Consider the following 22,436-nt stretch of genomic DNA (forward strand, 5'->3'; position numbering starts at 1 on the left):
GAAATATATTAATTGTGTGATGTGAGGAACAACATAACAATACACATTTTGTAAAGGCCTGAATAATTGTTAAATCATTTAGACAACTGTAATTAACACAGATTTCTGTATATATCGCTAGTGCAAAGATAATACAGGTAACTCTCTCCCAGGTCTCCGAGGAGTCTTAACAAGCCAAACAACCACCACCCAACATGCTATTATAGTGCCAGAAGTAGTATCTCCCCTGGGGTGAGCCAGGTGGTAGCTTTGAGATGTCAGCTATTCGCGGCTGTAGCAGGGGTTACAATAAAGCTTTGTGTTGCAAACTCAGTTCCCAGACCCCGTCCAACTCCCAAATGTCACTTGGTGTCCTCTTACCTCCCCTCCACCTCTAGACAGAGGGCATGTGCATGTTTTTTCTACCTGCAAATTGCTTTTTTCCAGCATTACATTTTCTGAGGACCTCGACTATATCGCCAGCTATCTCTCACATCGAGCAAAAACAAAGATGGCGGCTGTTTCATTTCTAAAAAATCCTGGTTTTGGCCATTTACCCGAGATATAGCTATCTATATTCCAGAAGTGGGCACCCCCTTCTCAGTCAAATATTTAAAATACTACTGCACGGAATAACTCCAAACCACAAAAAGGCCTCCAGTTAACGCTTATTTGCCCAAGTTGTTTTGGACCTGGTCCAAATCTGTCCAGCCGTTTGCGCTGTGCGATATGGCAAAAATCAACCTTCTATGGAAAATGAATGGAAGGAGCTTGCCATTCTTTTTTTAACAAATCTTTACCAAACTTTGCAATACAGGGTGGGTGGTGGGGAGGGGTCTGCACGCCCCTAATTGACCTCAATATCTTGGCCAATTCTTTTAAGGTTCCTATGGGAGTCCGACTCACCTTAACTATTTAAATGTAAGGATTACTATTGTCCTTGCCATGTTGTGCTGTCATTTGTTATATTGTATGCTGAATCGAAATAAAAATTGTGTATTCTGAGGAAAAACATATTATCTTTGATGTTTTAGAAAAGCTCACTGGACTATTAAAATAGCAAATTACCAAAAATGAGTATACTTCCTGCTTATGTGCAGGTTAATGCACAATAACAATAATACATTGGTGATTTTGTTTTCTTTGTTGTGCAATTTCTGGTTATTTACAAACCTTAAGCACATCTGTGATTTATATGGTGCACCATGAAACCTTTCTTCAGCTTCTAAGTTCTGTAATAATTGGTGTCACTATTTGTACCCAATCGTGGCGCTCAACACGCGTGTTGTGTTTTTTTTTAGATCACAGGTCTGTTAGTTTATTTAGGCCTGTATATGTTTACGCAGGACACTTTACACATACAGCTGTGCTTCCCGGTATACTACCGTCTGTGTCTATACATAACACCACACATTTTACAGAGCTGCTCTGCTGATGTGCAGGTAATTGTAGCATAACCTGGCATATGGTAGAAGTTAAACGACTCCCCAAAGTGCATTGTCAAATGCATGAATGAGAAGCTATTACTCCCGAGAACAATGTCTTCCTTAGTGCATAATAAACACTGTTTACCGCTCTCGGGTTCTTCCTCTTATAGCAAGAAGTAAAAACAATGCTATTTATTTGTTCCCTTTACAAATATACGTCACAAAACTAGCTACAAAATGCTCTGTGGAGGAGAATAGAGCACGTCATAACTTTACAGTGGGACATGCAACGCCGCACAGCTACAGACAGGCAGTTCACAAAGGGCCCACGAGAGGGCTTCAGGTGCATGTCTAAATAACTCTTGGTTGCTTGGGATGCAGGGAAGCATTCATTGCAAGTATTCATTTATTGTTGCACTACAATAGCAATAGTCAACCTGTAGTTCTGCCGCGTCTTCAAGTTCATTTTTGCACATTATTAGCAGATGGGCAAAAACTGCCATTTTGCAGAAACACGGATTCTTTCAATGCATTTCTGCACCAGTGCCCAATGAAAGTTTTGAATGCAAAAACACATATTTCAGCATGTTTTCACCTGCCTTGTGGTCAGATGAAGGACTCAAATATTCAAGCGCAAACCTCGGTTTCCTGTGACTACACAACTGATCTGTAAATTGCTGCCAGAATGTCCCAGTCTCTCCACAGAAGAATCACACGATTTAATAATGTATTCCACCTCAGTGAAAACACAATGCAGACCGGGTAGATCAGTCACAGAGTAATCATGTCGGTCCGATTAGCAAACTCGTTGTTAGACGTGCATATTTATTTGGGTTTTACTTTCGTTAACCAGTACCCATCATGCCTTGTCCAGAAATCAGACCGATCTCATTTGCATACCCATGAAGTCCTGTTGTTGGGATAAAACACTGATGCGTTTGTCCTGTAAATCATAGTAATTTTATCACGAGATTGATTGCAAAGGTTTGAGTGAAGAGATTTACAGTGGGGTGAGAAGAATCCTGTTCACCCTAACTTGGATATTTTTCATAAATAGTTGTATACTAAATAACTCTTGGTTGCTTGGGATGCAGGGAAGCATTCATTGCAAGTTTTCATTTATTGTTGCACTACAATAGCAATAGTCAACCTGTAGTTCTGCCGCGTCTTCAAGTTCATTTTTGCACATTATTAGCAGATGGGCAAAAACTGCCATTTTGCAGAAACACGGATTCTTTCAATGCATTTCTGCACCAGTGCCCAATGAAAGTTTTGAATGCAAAAACACATATTTCAGCATGTTTTCACCTGCCTTGTGGTTAGATGAAGGACTCAAATATTCAAGCGCAAACCTCGGTTTCCTGTGACTACACAACTGATCTGTAAATTGCTGCCAGAATGTCCCAGTCTCTCCACAGAAGAATCACACGATTTAATAATGTATTCCACCTCAGTGAAAACACAATGCAGACCGGGTAGATCAGTCACAGAGTAATCATGTCGGTCCGATTAGCAAACTCGTTGTTAGACGTGCATATTTATTTGGGTTTTACTTTCGTTAACCAGTACCCATCATGCCTTGTCCAGAAATCAGACCGATCTCATTTGCATACCCATGAAGTCCTGTTGTTGGGATAAAACACTGATGCGTTTGTCCTGTAAATCATAGTAATTTTATCACGAGATTGATTGCAAAGGTTTGAGTGAAGAGATTTACAGTGGGGTGAGAAGAATCCTGTTCACCCTAACTTGGATATTTTTCATAAATAGTTGTATACATACGGATTATTTGTACTTTTGAAAAACGTATTCAGTCTAATACACTGACAACACATATCACAAGCTACGTTATGATGCATGCCACAGTCGCACCAGCAACATAAGACGGTAAATGGAAATGTGTCCCTGTAATATTATGCAGTGTGATGTATTAAATTTATTGTTAAATATCTCAGCTCAAAGTTGACAACTACAAGAACAATGCACAATAGAACCAATATCATGGGTATGACACATAATACTAGATGATTGCATTGTATGGCCGGCCCTACTAATCCAAGATGTGCCACTGAAAATACTGCTTACGTGATGATGGGGTGCATGTCTAGACCACCGCCCCTCGTAGATGATTTCGATTGCGAAAACTATAATAGAATATGGAAATGAGCACCGGACAGGAGAGGGGAGTGTGTCATGAGTAGGTATAATTGGCAGGAGTAGGAAATCTTGAAGGGTAAAGTTAGTTAGTAGCATTGTAATTACATTATGTAGGACATACGTATGCCCCCACATAAGTTAGGCCTCTGAACTAATTAGGTAGGAATGTGTGCAACCGAAGAAGTGAAGGGCTGGGGCCTAGTACCGAGGTCGTATTCCTGAGAGTGAAGGCAAAGGTCTCGGGATGCCAAAACATGAACCAAGATTTAAGGCATTAGCTCCCCCAGAATTATGGTCACTGTATTTGAACTACCAGATGTGGGAAAAGGGCTGTAAATCCTGTATTAATTAGATTGATTAGTGAGACGACATGCTCACTCTCGGGGAGGAGAACGGACAACAGAGGACAACATGATCTAAGCTAAGAATAATGCCAATACAGTGGGGAGGGTATGATGGGGTTAAGTCTTGGATGAGAAAAGGGATGCTTTGTCCGCAAGGATCAGGCTCACCTCGAACAGTCCCACTGAGTTCACATTGATAACCAGGTGCATGTCATGTGTTTAGGATAGAAGGTAGGGTGGTACCAGCAGATATTAACCAATTGCTTTACAGCATTCCATGATGGACGAGGACGTCACCCATGTGTGGTGAGGATGAGCGAGAAGACAGCGGAACCCATTGGAACCCATTGGAGAATGGGCTATATGTAATCATTAGCATCTATGTAGGCAGTAGCCAATGAGGGTGGAGGATTTACACTGTATATCGATTACATCATGAGTGGTGATGTGTGTGTGTTTAGAACCTGAATCTTGTACGGAAGACATCCGAGAGCTCAGCAGACTTATTACCTTGTTGCCTTTTTTCTTTTACATACAAAATAAAACTCTCATCTTTCTCAAAAGCAGGTGCACCAAGTCTTTTTCACTAGCGGGTTGTATTTTCTTGGTCTAATATCATTTATATCATAAGTTATATAATAATTTAGCGCTTGTGGTATGGTTAGTATTGGACAAAAGTAGAGCTGGTTGAGGTGTAACGTGAGACGGGTGAAAGGAATGTGTGTACTTGTGTGTGTGGGCGAAGCCAGATGAGTGTGGGGTATAAGAAGGGAGTACGGGGAAGAGATATGGGTTGTTGAGTTGGGATAAGGGTATTAGTACTTTTGTAAAAATATCGACGTGACAGGGTAGTTATTATGGAAGCAACAACCCTGTTGGATAACATGTGCAAAGTCCTTCTGTTGTATTGAGATAACATTCTTAAATATCATAGGAAACGGTGTGCAGAAACAAAGGGAGGAATTTTTAAGCCATGGGGCACAAATAATAGAGAGCTATTAAGTCACATGTATACGTTCTTAACAGCTAAATATAAGGGAAGAAAATGAAAACAACAGAAAGGAGGTACTGCAATGGTCAAAAATGGTGGAAGATCTAGACGATTGCTACACTGATTACTGATTATTTTAAGGCAGCATGTGAGGTGACTACCTTGTGTGGTACTATTGCTACCGTGGTTACTGTCCCAAACACCTCTAGGGCCCCTATGGAAACAGATAGGTGTCCACCATGAGGATGTTACCCTATGTGCGCTGCGTCAGGAGAAACAAATCCTATGTATGGCCCACTGCCTACTACCATACCCCCACCATCTACGTCGGCACACTATCAGAATCTTCCCAATACCACAGCGTCAACAGCTGGTAGGGGTAAAAGACCAGAGGGAGATGATGCAAAACCAAAGAAAGAGCTGGTGGGTGCATTAAGGACGGTAGAGGGTGAGTTGGCACAACTAAAATTAGAACAACGAGATGGACAACAGATGCCTATAGGGGTGGATGAATGGAGGGCAGGGGACATTTTGTTCCACATAGATAGTACAGCTATCAAAGATGTGCATGTAGAAAAGGAATGTGAAGATAGAAGGAAGTGAGAAAAATGTGTGGATTATACAATGGCAAGGTCAGAGGAAGAATAGGATTACACACATTAAGGTGAAGAGGACTAGGACATGGTAGATGAGTTGGAAGAAACAGAGAAGGCACCTCTAATATCCCCAAGAGTAGAAAGTGTGTGGGGACCCAGGTTACATAATATGTTTGGGCTGATGGCAGTAGCCAAGAGATTGGTGGATGGAAAGAAGAAAGTTGGGAAGTCGGTAGGGGCACAGTTTCCACTGTTGCGTAATGGCACAGAGAGAGCACAGTATATTGGGCCCACATGGACAACAATACACTCATAAATACACTCCTGTGCCTCAGAGCTGGGATGGGCAAATGGATATACCCATTCGAAAAGCATACAGCTGGGACCACTTTGGCTGTAGGGGATTTGAAAAGATACTTTGGAGATCAGGCTGATGATATATGTATACAACCAGGTATCTGGGTGTGAAATTGGGTGACGATAGCCATGATGGAGCACATTTTAATGACATCAGGCCCCAAGTATGGGTGGCATTACTGCCCACGTACCCAGACATACCCGATCTTCAGACAATTATGCAACGAACAATGCGTGATGATGAGTACCCTGCCCAATAGATATTACATATACAAGAAATGTGCGGGGCGGAGACAGGGTTTCATGGGAGTGAGCGATTCCTTTTTTCCATTTTGTGGTTAAAAGAGGTCTCCCAAAAGAGGTGTAGAAAGCACTTGACATAATAGTGGTGATTGAGGCAAATGGTTGGGCGGAAATGTAGTCTATCATTATCCACCACTGTAAACGGTTGAAAGAAAAGGAGAAGGAAACGGCACAGTGAGCAGAAGCAGGGGAAGCAAAATTGGTATAAAAGAAGTTAGCAAAGATTGCATTGGAGGGGGCTGTGGCAAGAATGCAGATGAAAGGGTCGGCAGACCTCAGGGCGATTCAGGCGCATGTACACATAGCATCCGGATGGGGAGGAGAAAATGGGTGGACAGGTGGTTACCAACCTCAGTATCAAGGGGCGTTTCCAGAGGAGTTTCAACAGGGAAAGGGACATTTTTGGGTGCCCCGGTGTGGGCGAGGGGGCTTTGGAGGAATGGGACCGCGAGGAGGAGCAGGCCAGTGTTGGCTATGCAGAGGAATGGGTGATTTTTCAAAGGAATGTAGGAGTGTATCCTTAACAACAGACATATCCTTATCTGCACGGAGGTCCCAGTTCATACCCCCAGTCATACAGACAGATGTCTCTGGTGGCTTCTTTTTGTGCATCAATGCCCACAGCTATGCCTGCTCCCCCACCAACTTTCCTGCAGTTGCCTTCCCCGGGAGCTAGTAATATGAACTCATATGCTGTACATCAGGGACAGCAACACGGTCCCCTATCCTGAGCAATAACACTCACTATCAGGGAGCCACTGTGGTCAGAGGGAACCCATTTGTATTTCTGGGGACAAACACGTACCCAAATTAGGACAGCCAACAGAGAGGCCTAGCGTGTCCAGTTCTATCAGTAACTGCTGACCCAGAAGAGGTGCCTTTGGTAGACATGGAGATAGTGCATAAACCATTATTGTTCATTCTTTTTCATGGTAGACACAGGTGTGACTAAATCATGCACTAGCAAGGGGGGATTCCCTCTATCAGGTGAGATTATGGAAATATACAAAGAAATGACCTATCAGGGGCAGCGAGGTGTGGGCTCCTTTGTTATAATCCACTGCAACACCAATCAGTTTGTTGGGAAGGGATATTTTGAGTAAGCTCAACATGACCATCTTGTTCACCGAAAGAGGTGTGGGGTGTTCCACGCCCGGTATGTGTGCCATGACAGACATTTTGACTTTGCATGCATAAGACGTCGAGTTTGTGGCACGAGGAATACCAGTGACCCTTGTTTATATATGGCATTACCATACTACTGTGTGCCATGCCACAGGTGGCAAACACATATTGGCAGGTACCCTCTGAGTTTCTGTTTAGGCCCACTCAACCTCACAAGATAGTTGCAGGCAACATCATTGAACTGGATATAGAAGGAGTTCTTGTGGCAGAAGAGCAAATTGTTTTGATAGCAGTTGATTCCAACAACGGGGAATAGCACACTGTTCTGTGCATTGAGCCTACAAATCCAATGAAAAATTTCTCAAATGAGGAGTTGTTTGAGAACCGAGAAAAGGAGGGAGAAATAATATTGGATGTGTGTCTTCCTTGTGAAATAATGATACAGTACAGACATGTAGTGTGTCCCATGCTGCTAGAAGAAACTGCTCCTTCAGGGATTTATGACACTATTATTGCCCTTTTGCATCAGGGCAGCATAGTACCCACAAACTCACCCTGTATCACAGCTATTTATCTGGTGAAGAAATCAAAAGGTGCTAGTTGGAGGATGATTCTGGATCTACGCCCTCTCAATGACATTGTACAGGCAGAGTTTCCAATGGTTCCAAATCCTGCTGAAATATTGTGCAATATACCTGTTGAGGCCACCCATTTCATTGTAGCGGATTTGAAAAATGCTTTTTCCTCAGCGACCTTGCATCCTGACTCATCTCACAGCCTTTACATTTGTCAGGATTGGATTCCAACATAATTGGCTTCCTCAAGGTTACTGTGAGTCCCCAAGTATTTTCAATAGGGCGGCGCTAACTGAAAATGTAGATAACATCTCTGTCCCTAGTACCATAATCCAACATGTGGATGACTTGTTGGTGTGCAGCAGCACAGAGAATCAATGCAGGGAAGACTCTAGAGTGTTGATACAATTGTTGGCTGGCAAAGGATACGATGTGGATCAAACAAAATTGCAATATTGTCAGCAGGATGTGTTGTATTTAGGATAGCTGATTTCAGTGAATGGTAATAGAGTAACCCCAGAGTGAGCAGCAGAAGGGCATGCCGCACTCCAGCCAGTGACAGTGAAGGATATGCAGACATTTCTTGGCCTATGTAACTATTGTAGCACATGGAATTTTGATTATTATTATTTTTAAATTTAATTTTAATAAACTTGCAGACAAAAAAGATTTTGTACAAACAACACATTTAAAGCACACATACAATAAATACATAAAAACATAAAATTCATAATTTACAACTCATACAAAGATTCATTGTCACTTATAAAATCCCCTGCGATAATAACCCTAAGATGTCAATACATACATAGTAAAATTTGACCATATGGTAAACAAGATTTGCATCATTTCCTTCTAGCAGCATTTTCCACAGAATAATTAAATCATCACAGTTTATCTTATTACTGTAATATTGGATGTGTTTGCTTCTAAGGACAATTAGACTAACACAATGGCACATGATATGCTCAGCAGATTCAATTACCATTTCCCAACAAAGTCGACAGAGCCGCTCAGACCGTAGTATACTCATTTTTGCTCCCTCAATCTCCAAGACCTGGGTGAATTACATTTAAACAGACGGTAATGCCTAGTGATATTACTATTAGGGAAGGCCTCAATGTATTTTGGGCCGGTTGACACTTCATCCGATAAAGTATTTAAGGGCCACTGTTGACATTTGACACTAACCGGACAATACCTACCTAACTGCTGAACTCACATAATCTTCGCTTTAGCCATCTTTTTAGCCATCTTTTTAACCCCAACTGTGTTGACTCCACGTTCCATTCAACATATCCTGTCATCCAGGTATTGTGTTTAGCCCACAGTCTTCCAAGGGTACCAAATTGTTCAAAGTAATTTAACCCTGTATAGGCCTGGAAAACATCAACCATAAGGGTTTCACTGTCCAGCCACAAAGGTTTTCATAACTCAAAACCAGTTTACAATAGATCGGCATTGATATACTCATAAGATCAAATTCCAAGCGCATGTATTCAACTGGAAGCAACTTTTCTAAACAAAAGGTGCAGAATTGTATTTTCAAGTTTAGTCAGCTCTGCCATTACTTTTTCCCCACACTTCCACACCATACAACATACATGGTACAATGTTGGATATGTATAACAGAAATGGTCTTTATAGAACATCCACCCTGTCTACTAATGAACAGACTTAAAGCGTGTGCATTTCTCATACGGTTAGCCTGGTTTTCTTTGCACTGAGATGTCCATTTTAACTTGTTCTCAGTGGGCACACCCAGATATTTGTAACATCCCACAGTTCAACCGGTTTCCCATCAATCTTCCACATGCATTTTGGGCAAGCATTTCTTTTATTGTTCCCAATGAATGCCATTATTTTGGATTTTCCAATGTTAATGTGTAGGCTGTTGGCCCTGGCATAATTACCCAAGACATCAAGCATTAATTGGATGCCCTTTGGGGTGTAATCAAGTAGGAGGAGGTAATCTGCATAGCCTAGCCAACCGATATTTAATGCCCTTAATCTCACCTGTCGCCAATAAGACCTGCATCCCTAAAGAAGAACAGATGGAAGAGAAATGGGTTATTATCAATCGGTTGAAAAGCTGTTATCCCAGACAGAACTTGTGACTGATTGAGGAACTCAGTTAGGGTAGAGCCCCGGAACCATCTGAAGAGTAGAAATAATGAATTGGAACCTGGACAGAGAAAATCACATATTTACAGGGAGTAGAACAACTTAACCTTATTATGAATTTATCAAGAATTACTGTCATGTCCAAGTTTGTGATGCCATGAAATGTGAAATGTATCTCGTTGATTTTTTGCCACCGGGGAAATGAGTTCTGTATGAAATACTTAACCTCTTTTTTATTCCTGGCAGATTGAATAACTCCTTGCCTCTACAGGCCAGAGGTGGAGCTGCGAGAAAGGGAGGGGCCCAGGACCAAAATCCAAAATCTGAAAAGAGTGGAGTGCAGATCACAGCGCCACTCCCTCAGGACCAGGAAAAGAGCAGACTTGCTCTAAAGGAGACCCCTGGAACGAACCCAGGCCACGAGGAAACATACACCCCACTCTCTCCTTGATCTTCTCTCTGTCTCAGGTGAATCAAACAGCATGAGGGGGAAACTTGTAGGGTGAAATATAACCCCTGGATGCCAGAAACACAGAGGGCAGAGTCAGTTATGAGTGCTCGCCGAAATACAAGCCAGCACAGAAATGAGGTCCGACATAAGACCTATTGGACGTAAATCATAAAGGAATGGAAGTGGGCCTAAATCTGAAAATGCTAAGATGTGTGCAATGCATTTCAGGAAGCAAAAGGAAGACTTCTATGGAGAGCTACACTGACATATAAATAAACCGCAGTGCACAATATCTTCAATGGGATACCAGAATTGTGCTTCAGGCAGCTGAAGTGAAATGGAGCATTTCATGTGTAATAAATAAAAGAATGTCATTTTCATTTTTCCCTCATCCAGATTGACAATATGCTCAGCAAAGTGCTCACCCGACTTTCAAAGTGTGAACATGGTTTCTGCTACAACAAGCTTATCCATATGCAACATTTCAAATGCAACACACATGTATGTTGAAACTGTGAAATCCTTATAAGATGCTGTGTAAAGTATGTGCAAGTTTAAAGGCTGCTTGCTGCAGGGTACATGGACGGTCATTTCTCTAAACTTGAAACTAATCTCCAGGACCTCCCTCTGTTGCTCTGGAGATTCAGGCAAGGTTGTCCTCATCCATCATTGTCCTTCCTTGGAAATACAAGACGGAATACTTTTTAGATTAGAAACACAGTGAAGACCAGATAAAGACATGTCATTAGTGTGGCCACTAGGCATTGAAGGGGGAGGCAGAATCTAAACACAAACCTCTCTGCTAGTCACATGCCTAAAAAGAGAAATTCAACTTTAAAAAAAGGTGGGGTCAGGAGTGCAAGAGACTTGTGAAACTGCAGTTGATTAAATTGGGAGAAATACATTTTATCGCATTACATGGGCAGCGTACATGTCACAACGGTCCTTTCAGACTTGTATTAAAGGTGACAGTCACCCCCTTGTAGCCATGCTAAAATGATTTTGGTGGGATAAAAATAACTAAAGTTATTAATGAAAATGTGATTTGGGCCTTCCCTTGATTCGAAGAGATACGAAAATTGGGAAAAGCATGCTGGTAATAATGAATATGACAACCGTAAGTGGCATATTTTTTCACTGATATGGCACCTGAGTAAATTAAGAAAAACTGTATCTCTGCACAGGAAGTATGTGCAGACTCCTGACTAGCCTCCTGATGTGCCTTAAAATGTAGTTCTCATAAATATATTCATACATGTAAAGATTAGGAAATGTAGGGTACTTGCCATGTTGTGAGATTTCTATGTCCTAAAGCATGCTGAGCCTACCTGTAAAAGTGAGATGATGAAGCTCTCTCCTCCCACAGCTATCCTAAAGCACTCCCCCATCCCATTGTCCTATCAGCACACAGGTGGGAGGTGGGTAGTGAAGACTAGCCAATCCCTTTCGTGATAATCATGACAAGTTAGTGATGTAATTTGCCCTATGAATAAGCCCATTTGCATCAGAACTGGAGATCTTCCACTAATTCGGAGGTCCAACCTGCTACCAAAATCTGGTGAGAAACATCCCAGCCGAGAGGCCTAAGTCTTGCTTTGGAGAGAGGAGCCAGGAGACATAGAAGCTGACTGGGACCCATTGGAGGAAAGAGAGAAGACCATTGACTGGCCCCCTTGCTGTCCCAGTGGTGCCCTGATGCTCCCTAATGCCCAGTTCCAGGTCTCTCCGGTAAGTAGAACTACCCCAAAGCCAAATATTTTGCATGCCCTATATTCGTCCAGCATTGTTTTAGTTATTTCTCCAGTGAAAATATCCTGTTGTGTGTGTAGATCCCTAGCATATTTAATCAAAGTAAATTAATGAATTCCCCTATTGAATTCACGGATCTGTTTAGTTGGCATTCAAAACCAACAATTTTGTCCCAATGTGTTTTGAACTGGTATACACATAAAGATCTGCCCAAAAGAATGAATACCAAACCCTCTTTCCACGTGTGGGTGCAGGGTGCAAAACGAAATTCCCCTTTGATCCCATTCATTTTAAATCAGAAGTGTGAAGCCTGGTAGTGCCTTTGCATATGCAAGGTACAAAACGAAATTGCCCCTTTGTATCCGTTGTGCTCGGACCAAAACCCCAAAGCCCTACCTGTTCTTTTTAGGTGTGGCAAAACACATATTTCCCATTTGCTTTTCTATTCTTTCACATTGCAGCTGTGCTAAATATCCCGAAATCGATCTTCCCATTGTGTTCTGATAAAGACCCTAAAGCCCTGTGTGTTATTGTTAGGTGTGACAAAACTAATGTTTCCCATTGCTTTTCTGTCTCCCATATTGCTTCTGTGATCAAATATCCCAAAAAACGATGTTTCCATTGTGTTCCCACTCCCTGCCACTGGCCTTCCATTCAGAGGAGTCAAGTCTAATTGATGTTTGGAGGGCAAAGGTTGCTGGGTGAAAAGCATAACCATGTTTGAAATCACTGTGTGTGTTGAGTTGTTCTTTTCTCGTATTGGTGGGAGATTTAAAAGGAATTAATTGTGTTGGTGCCTTTAAAGAAGTCATTTTATTCTTGTGTTGCCACAGCGTTGGTGGCTGATGTTAATCCGTTTGTGAAATTTGATTTAATTAAATTAATAAATATATATATATCCAGACCACGAGCCTGGTTCCTAATCCACTGTGGCACCAGGTATTTGTTGGGGTTGTGTGCGAGACAGGTTGGAGGCCTCACCAAAGTGAACCAAATAAAACCATAGTGATTTGTTGTGCAACACATCCATTGGGGAAAAGTCACTCCCTGAGTTGAGTGTGGCCGCTTAATAAACTGCGACAGCATGGGAGCAGATGGTGGGTGATGCAAGGTCTTCCTCCCACTGCCTGACCAGGTCTAGAATGGCAGGGGGGCAAACCTGTACCTTTCATACACCTGGTCATCTGGCAGCCCAAAGAGCATGGTACATGATAGGAAAGTCCTGTCCCTCGTCATCCTCATTCTTCTCCTTCTATGGCCATTTACGATGGCTCTCAGTACACCTGCATTTATCCTGGCTGAACACCTTTTGAATGGTGTGCATTGCGTGCGTTATAGGAGTCGGAGCCTTTGCACGTTGTACTTCGCATCTCCTATCATATGGTGGTAAGATCACAAGGTTTGCATGTGCCTTTTCCCGACATGAAGTTGTGCTTTGAAATCCATGAATTCAGTTGGGTTTTCACTTGACTCAGTGTGCAATTTCTTTGTATGGCGCATCCCTCGACATGCCCATTTTATTCCTCGTTCTTCCTCATTTTGCGACGAGAATGGGGAATATGCATGTTCTGCCTGCTTTTTTCTTCATGCAGGCCTGTTCCACACTTTGCACTGTTGTGTCGCGCTCGACTGCGCGCAAAGTCATGACGGACCTGCGCAAAGTTCCGAAAAGTCATGCAAAGTCTGATTCATGAATCAGTGAATTGAGTTTTGCGCCCTGAAATGTGGGCAAAGTCACCTTTCAGTGCGCAAAACAGTCTGTGAATCAGGCCTAGTATGTCGTCAGGTCCACTTTATTTGACCCATGCTTCTTTTGACTTCCCTTGTCTCACTACCAACATTACAACGTGCTGTGCTGGGGATTCCTTTTAGGATTGTGTGAAAGCTTGGGAAATGAATACTGGGGGCCCATCGATTGAAGTTGCAGTCACGAAAGTCAGAATAAGCAAATAGTGGATTGAATAAAGTGGCACGGAGAAGCCGTTAACACTGTACTTAGCAAATCAGAAGAGAGAGGGAATTGGCATTTGCCACCTTATTAGACTTGCAACAATCAGCACTGATGGTGATGAATGTAATAGTTAAAAACAAAAATATGAATGACGCGAGTAGAGACAGAGGAAACAATACAGTAAAGAAACAGAGGAAAGAAAAGTATGTTTACATTTCACAGTTAAAGAAGAAAATGCTAACTCCATGTGCAGTTGCAATGAAAATCAACTCATGTATGTCCTCACCTTCTCCTTTTAATGACAACAATCGATCTGGAAAACAGACTTGCAAGTTAGGAAGTCTATTCAAAGCACAAGCAGAGGCCACCTAAGTACCCAGAGCAGTGTCGGAGATGGAGAGAAAGGGGTAAGGGGCCGGCTGCCCTCACACAACTGGCTCCTACTTGGTGCTCAGTGCCGCCCCCAGCCTCCTGCTGGCACCCTTGTATCCACCCCCTGGCACCAAAGGCTGCCTCCACTATTGACCCCGCTATAGCATAATTAATATCAACATGAGGCAATGGGCACCCAAATCCATGTTTTAAAACAGACCACTTGATGATCGGGTTATCGGTTTTACCATGTTGCTGTGGCTGGAGGGGTCTGATGGCAGATTTCTTCAAGGAAGCAAACAAGGCTTACCTATGCATACGAATAACGTCACCACTGAGATTGTGATCAGTCTGTAGAAGGTGTTCAAACAGGCAGCAGGTGCAAAACTATGAAGTTAGGATCAGGGCTGGAATGGCCTATGGAGAACTCTGGAAGTTCCCTGGTAGGCCTCTGCACCCTGGGTCTCTTTTGTGTGGTATTTCCAAATGTTCCCATAGGAAAAGGGTTGGGCTTGCTGAAAATATGTAACATGGGGCCACTTTGAACATTATTTCCAGGGCCTCTTTTGGTTCCCAGTCCTCTCCTGGTTAGGGAGGCATTTTTAATTTACATTACTTGAGTTATGTGACCAAATAGAGGGACGAGGCCAAAGGCCAGTTTCCTTTTAAGGTCATGGGACTCCGAAGTGACTTGCAAACAGGCCAAACACTCTCATACCCTGAAATACCTGTCCTCTTGCTCACTCGAAAATAAGAGATGTTCCAGTAGTTGATATGTATAATCAGTATACAGTTGGTTTGGATTAAAGAACGCTTATGCAACGTCTACTGTGTTAGGGAAACAACAGAAAGCAGTTTAATGGAATGCATCGAAATCGTTTTGGGTTTCACAATAAGGAGTTCCAAGCAGATAGATTCTTGCTTCCATCTGCGTGCAAAAACTAAAAATACTACAAAAAAGTAAAGTTTCACAGAATGTTTGCAGAGCATTAATGATGTCATGTTCTTATTACAGGTCAGGAGTGATGTAATACGGGCATTATTTACAGCCTTTTACCCTGGTACCGCTATACGGCACTTTTTAAAATTATAATTGTAGTATATTTAAAATTACAGTAGAATTAGAATAAGATTCGTCTTAATAAGACTGATATAATATCGCAAACACAGTACAAATATGTTTGGGTAGGTTTTTTGTTAGACTGAATTTCTGAATTTGCTACAGGAATAATGTTACATTGAAGTGGGGAAAAGATGGGAAAATCTCAGTGACTATCTTGAGTGTGATAGACACATCCGACTTTCTGGGGAGGTAGAGCATCACAGTGAGTGGCTTCAGTGTTAAGCACAATCATGATTTTTGAGGGTAGCTCAAAATACCCGTGACTGACTTGCGGGACGACGGAAGGTTACGTTCAGTGAACGCATGCATGCAATGTATGTTTTCTGTTGCATCATTCTCACTGGTGGATTCAGAGAGACATCTATTAGAAAACGAAATGCATGTGTCACATAAGTGACTTTTTAGGAGGGAATGTAAAACCCAATGACTGGGTTGAGAGGAATGTGTAGAATACATTCAGAGAGTGTGAAATCTATGTCAGTTTTTCTTCAAAGGTAGCATAAACTACACGGGGCTGGGTGGGATACACACATCTGACTTTTTGGGGAGCACACACAATCCCACTGACTGACCTGAGTATTAGATACATTTGACCTTAAGTGAAATTTCTACACTGCCCCCTTTCCTTCATCTGTAAATTTGCAGATGCTAGCTTTGTTGGCCATGTGATACAATGTGCCTCATTACAAGTTCGGCGGTAACCCAGCCGGCGCTACCAATGGGTTGCCCCGGACTTGCAATATTTACTGGTGCCTGGCTTGTCGGTAACACCAGGGTATTACAACCCTGGTGTTCCAGGAAGTCAGGCGCTGGTAAATTGTTAATCCCCATACCCATTTGAGTCCCATAGGACTCAATGGGAATGGTGACCACAGAAGCACCGGCACCGTTGATAATGGTGCCGATGCTTCCGTGATACTCTGCAGGAGGGTGCCGTTCCGCCTGCCAGGTCTGACCCTGGCCAGCGGGATGGCACCACGCGCAGAGTCGTACTGTGCCGTCCGGTAACAACAGTGCCGGTAGGATCAATCTATCTATTTGAGACAGTGAGAGCAAGAGAGAGTGTGCAAGTGTGTTTGAGGATGAGAGAGAGAGACAGAGAAGTGCAGTAGAGAGACATACAGGGACAGAGACTAACAGTAGCAAAGTGAGAAAATGACATGGGGCCTGTCTGCAAGAGGCCAGTAATAGGAGTCAAGGTTGTTTTGCCTACTCTCCCCTTTCCCCGACTAACCAACTCCCCTCTAAGATCTCCTACCACCTTACACTACACACACAAATACCCAGATACGGCTACCACAAGCCTAGCCATTAGACAATCAGCACTAAGAGAGCAATCACCAAGGTCCCACCTCTCATCTTCAGCCCTATCTTTGTTATTATTAGTTACATGTGTTTTAGTATTACCATTTTTCAGAAGTAATATAAGAAAATACATTTCATACAAAATACAAATGTAAATACAGTAGTTACAGTCCTTTAGCCCTGTCACACTCCACCATATCCGTGGCTAACCAGATCCAAAGCACTTTAGTGTATTTTTTTTGGCCGATTTTAGGCAGCCTACAAAAAACTAACAAAACACATTCCCTCACCCCCCTCGACACCCCTCTAGTCCTCATGCAATACTCCCCCAATTTTAAAACATACACAAACACCCAACACACACACAAGCACACATGCATACATACACTTAACTCTTCTCCCTCGACACAGCTTCCGGGTCCAGACTGCTCCGTGCAGTCACGGAGCAGTCTTTCCAAATTGATTTTTTATGGGGTTGTTTTTTTTTTTTAAAAATACCTCTTCACTTAGGACCGAGGTAATAGAGTGCTATTCAAGACCCCTTACATATGTTCACATTTCAGCCAGTCCTACAGTAGCAGAAATGTGCACTGCCAATTGCAGGTACGTCACACGTTTCCACATCACCAGTTGCAGGAAGCAGTGCCAACCTACTGGAGGTGTAAACTATACATCCTGGATAGCTTATGTGAGCAATGCGGTAGGTAGATACTGAACCAGACACAGCCAATCAATGGGAATAGCATTCATCGCAGCAAGGCAGTGCTTGCTTTGTATTATCAGTTCTGTGGTATGATCATTTGAGTAGTTCACCAATCATGTAAATAAATGTGTTATCTCCTGGGGTTAGCATGGTGGCCCACTTTCCCAGGAATGGGCTCCAGCGACATGAAAATGTTTTTAGAGGGCCTGATATCCAGAGTTACGTCTGAGGCATGGTCCTGTTTGTCGGAGTGTTAGGGTTCATGGCCATGAGCTTTTCAGAGACTTGCACCTGCTGTGGTAGCCCAGAGTCTCTTCATGACTTTGCAAGCTGTGTGTTCTGTTGTAAGATGACTGCCAATGTTCTTGCTGTGTCCTTTCTAATGAGATTGCTGGAAGGTTCCCTAACATCTGTTATCTCCTCGAAGAACTTGACCTTGATGTCCTTGGTCTCACTGAAACATGGTTCAAAGCCAGCTCTGCCACAAGCTTTGACACTCTCCTCCCTGATGGCTACAAGATCCTCTCTGTGCTCAGATCCAACTGCTCTGGAGGGGGTGTAACCCTGATCTTCCCCGAGTGGATCCCTGCCTCTGTCATTCCTACACAGGCCTACTCCTCTTTTGAATGCCTCATCTGCAGGCTCTCTCTCTCTCTCCTGGCCATTCCCTTAGTGTGTCTACCATCTATTGGCCATCTGGTCAAATCTACACCTTCCTCTCCGAGTGGGTGGACCTCTCCTCTTCCCTCCTGGTCTCGACCATTGAACTCCTCCTTCTTGGAGACTAACATCCACCTGGATGATTCCTGTCCTTCCTCTGGACTCTTTCGCAACCTCTGTGACTCTCTCTCACTCTCTATTCTACCCTCTGGCCCGACTCACTCTGCAGGGCACACTCTGGATGTTCTGATCTCTTCAGACCTTCCCCTTTCTATCCCTCTCACCACTCATCTCTCCTGGAGTGATCACGTTCTCCTTTCCTCCCAGCTCACCCTCTCTACCCCTCAGGCCAAGCCACCTTCAGCACTGCCACCCACCTTCTCGGTTATCCGACCCATGAAGCGTGTCAGTCAAGATTTTTACTGCCACTTTCGCACCCCACCCTCCCCCTTTGGCTGACTCACACCCTGACACAGCCCTCCCCATGCTCCACTCTGATATATCTGATACTCTTGATGTTCTTGCCCCTGTCATGAGGATCTGCTTGAAGCCCAGAGCCAAGTGCAACTCCTGGTACAACTCAGACCTCGTCACCCTCAAATGCAAGTGTAAGGTGGTTGAGAGGAAATGGCGTTCCTCCGGTACATCCTCTGACAAACGAGCCTGCTGCTGCTCCAAATGGAATACCGGCTCTCTGTCTGCACCAAGAAGAGAGATCACATCCAAGCCCGTGTCTCTGTTGCATCTAATAACTCAGCCGAACTCTTTAAAATCTGCAAGGAACTGGCCAATCCTGCTGCAGTCTCTGCCTCGCCTGACCCCTCCCAGTCCCTCTGCACGGCTCTGGCTTCTCATTTCATCTCTAAAACTTAGGACATCCTTTCCTCTCTCTCTCTTCCTTTCTGCCTCCTCCCTCTACTCCCTGCTCTTCCTCTGGCCCTTCTTTTGCCACCTCTCCTCCCTCCTACTCTGCCTTTCCCCTGTTCTCCCCTGATGAGGTTTCTAGACAAATCCGATCTATGAAAGTCTCGTCAAAACAGGTTCACCCCTGTTCCTCCAAAACCATCATGGACAACATTGACACCCTGGCTCCTGCTCGGCTGACTTCTGCAACCACTGCTTCGCCACTGGAGTCTTTCCTTCCAACCTGAAGCACTCCCTGTGTACCCTCTTCTTAAGAAACCCTCTGCCGACCCGTCCTGCCCAGCTAACTATCGCCCAATCTCCATCACTCGTTTCCTGGGAAAACTCCTGGAAGAGCTGGCCATCTCCCAGCTTAATCTTCACACGGAATCTGTTGGTTGTCTCCATGACCATCAGTCTGGCTTCAGAGCTGCCAGAAGCACAGGAACTGCTCTCCTGAACATCGTGAAGACCTGCTCTGCAACCTTGATTCCAACACCCCCTGTGTCCTCATTTTACTTGATATCTCTTCTGCCTTTGACACGGTCAACCACGCCATCCTGCTCAACCGTATCCATAACAACCTGGGTATCACCGATCATGCCCTGGCTTGGCTGACTTCTTTCCTATCTGAATGACCCTCCCAAGTCCAACTTGGGTCCTTCCTCTATCTCTATCTCTATCTCTATCTCTATCTCTATCTCTATCTCTACCTGTGGTTTTCCCCAGGGGTCTAACTTCTTTCCCTGGCTGTTCAACCAATACCTGGCACTTCTTGCCCACCGCATTGTTGCTCTCTGCCCCAACTTTCAGTGCTATGCGGATTACAATCAGCTCATTTTCAGACTCCCTTCAGCTACCTCATCTCTTTCTCTCATCTCTGACTGTCTGTCTGCTTCCAGGAGTGGTATGCAACCATTTATCTCTGCCTTAATGCCAGTAAAACTGAGATTCTCCTCATCGGCACACTTGCTCCCTCCTTTCCTGTCACTCTTTGCCGGCTTCTCTTGGCCCTCTTCCTGCTCCGACCTGTAGGGCCACAAACCTCAGGGTCATCTTCGACTCCACACTCTCCTTCTCTCCTCACATCTCTGATGTCTCTAAGAAGTCACACTACCAGCTGCCCCTCTTCAGAGGTATTCTTCCTTTCCTCTTCTTCCTCCAGAAGCTCACTGTCTCTGGTTCTCTCTAGGCTGGACTACTGAAATAGCCTCTTTCTTAATCTGCCTGCCTCTATTCTCCGCCCTCTGCAACTCATCCAAAACAGGACTGCGATCAGAGGCATTGCTAGGTGGGGGGGCTGAGGGGCCTATAGCCCCTGGTCTTTAGGTTGCAGCCCTGGATAGAAGCTTAGGGGCTACAACCAAAAGGCTAGCTAGCCCCAAGTCCCAACAGTCCCAACATTAGCGTACCCCCAGATCTTTATCAGACCTAGCAACACCCCTGACTGCAAGACTTGTCCTTGACCTCATGCCCAGGGATCGGATCTCTTCAGGACTGAAATCTCTGCACTGGCTTCCTCTAGCTGCCAGGATTAAGTTCAAAACCCTCTGCATTGTCCACAAGGCCTTCTGGGGCCTGGGGTCTCAATACCTTCAACTCTCTCTTCATAAATATCTTCCTTCTCGAGCTCTTCACTCATCCGCCTCCAACTCCCTCAGGGTCAATCGTTTCCCAAGCAATGAGTTGGTGGTAGATCTCTTTCTTCGGCTGTGGCCTCCCTCTGGAACAGCCTCCCTGCCTCTCTGGAAAGTGAGGAGAACCATCTCCTGTTCTGGAAGCAGCTCAAGACCTTCCTCTTTGCTTCTGCTTTCTCTCCTCCTCTATCCTACTGAACTCCTGGCTGAAACTGAAACTGCACTGGTCACCTGGCTACCCTCTGTTCTCGGGCCCAGGTCCCTTCCCTACCAGTTGCACACCTGCACTGCCCCCTGGCAACCCTTGCACTCTGGGGCTGTTCTGTATCCCTACAGCCCCCTACCAGCACTTGACACCTGATGTCTGCACTTACACCTGATGTCTGCACTTACCCTTGCACTTGCCACCAACTGGCTGCACTTCTTATTTATTGTTCTTATTTATTGTTTTTCATCTATTGTACGTTTATCCTATGCACTGCACTGCCCCTCCCCCCTCATTCTTTTCCCCTGCCTCACCACCCCTGCACTTGTGCGATCTCAATGTCACCTGGCCTAGTAAGATCGTTGTCTCTGTCTTCCCTGTGTTCCCCTCCCTTGCCTCGCCGCGCCTTGAAACACTTGCGTACAGGCACGTTATAAATGCCATATCATATATCATAACCCAAAATGGCACATTTGTGCTTCCTTTCTGTCATGTGATTGCCTGACTGTCTAAATGCCAACCGTCAAGGACGCCATTTGCACTGCAACTTCTATTGATACCCCATCCTCTTTGTGGTGCTGCTGTGGGCTCTTGCTAGAGATCTGATGATGATGTCACATAACTGAGAACTGAAAAACTGTTCAGGACAGTCGTTGTTTGGTAATTTTTTGTCCATTTACTGAGCTCACCAACGGGCCATTTTTATACCTCTGTGTACTACCTAGTACATTTAACAGTAGCTCCATAGAAGGGACCTCTAATCCTATCTTCTGAGCAAGATGGCTCCCTAATCCTAACAGTCACTCAGTGAAGTGCTGCATGGGTAATCTTACTGAAACTGAACATGTGCAACATGGAGCAATAACATGACGTTGCTGGGGAGCCAAATGCTGGCAACCTTGTATGTGAATGCCCAGATAGTAACAATGAGAGGGAAAACAGAATACCGCTTGGCAACATTTGTTAACCAATGCTTGAGGCGAAAATTGGGCATACGGCAGCATGTGGGTAAGCATTCCAAGGACTTGGACTCAGACACAGGCATGGACCTTCTGCTGAGGAACTTAGAAGACTAACTGCATGATGCCACTATTCATCAAGGACAAGTTGCCTCTCCAAGCTGCACACTATGGTACAGCTACCAAGAGCATGTTTCGCAGGCGTTTTGTTGCCCACCCCCCCTCCTACCCCTCATCCCACACACTTGAGCCAGGTTCACTTGCTGCAGGCAGGAAACAGGTCTCCTGGACAAACTCACTAAATCACTCTTTCTCAATGTATTTGGGTCTTTAACATAGTGTGGGCCTATAATGGTGTAAGCATCTCTGCGTGACACATGCCATCTGGGAGGGGATCATCAGTCACGCCGTGATTGGTTCATATACATTAAAAAAAAACG

The sequence above is a fragment of the Ambystoma mexicanum genome, chromosome 5q (genome assembly GCF_040938575.1).
Source record: "Ambystoma mexicanum isolate Mex_15411 chromosome 5q, UKY_AmexF1_1, whole genome shotgun sequence".
Taxonomy (NCBI): Eukaryota; Metazoa; Chordata; class Amphibia; order Caudata; family Ambystomatidae; genus Ambystoma; species Ambystoma mexicanum.